Source organism: Pseudophryne corroboree, chromosome 12 (assembly GCF_028390025.1).
Source record: "Pseudophryne corroboree isolate aPseCor3 chromosome 12, aPseCor3.hap2, whole genome shotgun sequence".
Classification (NCBI taxonomy): Eukaryota; Metazoa; Chordata; class Amphibia; order Anura; family Myobatrachidae; genus Pseudophryne; species Pseudophryne corroboree.
In genome coordinates, this window is record NC_086455.1 from 94883657 (window position 1) to 94886145 (window position 2489).

Below are 2489 nucleotides of genomic sequence, written 5' to 3' on the forward strand. Positions count from 1 at the left end.
GCAATGTGTAAAATGGGGGCACGTGCCTGCCGCAATGTGTAAAATGGAGACACTTGCTTGTCGTACTGTGTAAAATTGGGGCACGTGCCTGCCGCAATGTGTAAAATGGGGATACGTGCCTGTTGTACTGTGTAAAATGGGGGCACATGCCTGCCGCAATGTATAAAATGGGGATACTTGCCTGCCGTACTGTGTAAAATGGGGGCACGTGCCTGCCGCAATGTGTAAAATGGGGACACTTGCCTGTTGTTCTGTGTAAAATGGGGACACTTGCCTGTTGTACTGTGTAAAATGGGAGCACGTGCCTGCCGCAATGTGTAAAATGGGGACACTTGCCTGTTGTACTGTGTAAAATGGGGGCACGTGCCTGCCGCAATGTGTAAAATGGGGATGCTTTCCTGACGCAATGTGTAAAATGGGGGCACTTGCCTGCCGCAATGTGTTAAATGGGGACACTTGCCTGTTGTACTGTGTAAAATGGGGGCACGTGCCTGCCGCAATGTGTAAAATGGGGACACTTGCCTGTTGTACTGTGTAAAATGGGGGCACGTGCCTCCCGCAATGTGTAAAATGGGTACACTCGCCTGCCGCAATGTGTAAAATGGGGACACTTGCCTGTTGTACTGTGTAAAATGGGGGCACGTGCCTGCCGCAATGTGTAAAATGGGGATACTTTCCTGACGCAATGTGTAAAATGGGGGCACTTGCCTGCCGCAATGTGTAAAATGGGGACACTTGCCTGTTGTACTGTGTAAAATGGGGGCACGTGCCTGCCGCAATGTGTTAAATGGGGACACTTGCCTGTTGTACTGTGTAAAATGGGGGCACGTGCCTCCCGCAATGTGTAAAATGGGTACACTTGCCTCCCGCAATGTGTAAAATGGGGACACTTGCCTGCCGCAATGTGTAAAATGGGGACACGTGCCTGTTGTACTGTGTAAAATGGGGGCACGTGCCTGCCGCAATGTGTAAAATGGGTACACTCGCCTGCCGCAATGTGTAAAATGGGGGCACGTGCCAGCTGCAATGTGTACAATGGGGACACTTGCCTACCGTGCTGTGTAAAATGGGGACACTTGCCTGCCGTGCTGTGTAAGATGGGGTCGCTAGCCTGCTGTAATGTGTAAAATGAGGACTTTTTTTTTTATCCTGTGGTGGCCGTGATGATGAGATCAGATGAGGCCATGTCCATCTTAACAAAGACACGCCCATTTTTAACGAGGCCATGCCCCCTTCCCAGGAGCACGCGCGCATGCTTTTCCTCTTTATATCTATGGGGGGGGGGGCGCACACTTTTTATTCTGTGAATGGGGGGGAGGCATTTTTTAATCTCGCACTGGGAGCCAAATTGGCTAGAAATGGCCCTGATAATGGTAATATGACACACAGATTAATGAATATGCAACTTCACCTAAGGAAGAGTAAGGTTGATTGGTGTTAACTATGGGGCTAATAATTCAGAGTTTAGCACATCTATGAACAGTTACTCTGACATGCGGGGGGACGCCCAGCATGGGGCTAGTCCGCCCCGCATGTCAGGCCCTGACCCCCCTTCCCCCGCACAAGTACAAAAGCATCGCACAGCGGCAATGCCTTTGTACTTGACAATCAGCTCCCTACCTGCGCAGCTCCTGCGCTCTGGAAGGGAGCTACTTGTTGCAGCCCGAGTCGCAGCGGCTGCCTGGACCGCGCCCTCAAAATGGCGGCCCAATGGCGCCGGCCTGCCCCCTCTCACCCAGCGAGCACCTCTGCCTGTCGATCAGGCAGAGGCGATCGCTGGGCTGAGATGCCGATAGCATCTCTAAAATGCACATGCACACTGTGGTGCATGCGCAGATCATACCTGATCGGCCGCTGCGCAAAAACGCACAGCAGCGATCAGGTCTGAATTAGCCTCTATGTGCGGGTTTCAATATTCCCCAGTAAACCACCGGCCTTAACTCTTTGTGATGTCTTTTGCTTTTGGTTGTATTGTTAATATGTAATTACTGCACCTGATATTCCAAGGTGTTCTCACATCCAAGTACCGATCAGGCCTATTAATGCTTTGCTTCAAAGATCAGATGAGATTGGGCGCAGCCAGTGAAGTATGGCAGTATTTATCAGGTTGGAACAAATGAAAGAGTGTGGTTTATGATGTAAATATCCAAAGGAGTACTTCTGCTTTCCAATAGTTTTTGCTCAGTGCCTGTGTTACCAATGTATTTCAGAGAGCTAAAAAACTAGTGATGTGCACCGGAAATTTTTCGGGTTTTGTGTTTTGGTTTTGGGTTTGGTTCCGCGGCCGTGTTTTGGGTTCGAACGCGTTTTGGCAAAACCTCACCGAATTTTTTTTGTCGGATTATGGTGTGTTTTGGATTCGGGTGTTTTTTTCAAAAAACCCTAAAAAACAGCTTAAATCATAGAATTTGGGGGTCATTTTGATCCCATAGTATTATTAACCTCAATAACCATAATTTCCACTCATTTTCAGTCTATTCTGAACACCT

At 49.0% G+C, this 2489-nt stretch overlaps 1 pseudogene; it reads right to left on the reverse strand.

The window, feature by feature from the left end:
- Positions 1–1982: 1982 nt before the first annotated feature.
- On the reverse strand, positions 1983–2101 carry LOC134981739 (5S ribosomal RNA; annotated as a pseudogene).
- Positions 2102–2489: the final 388 nt, after the last annotated feature.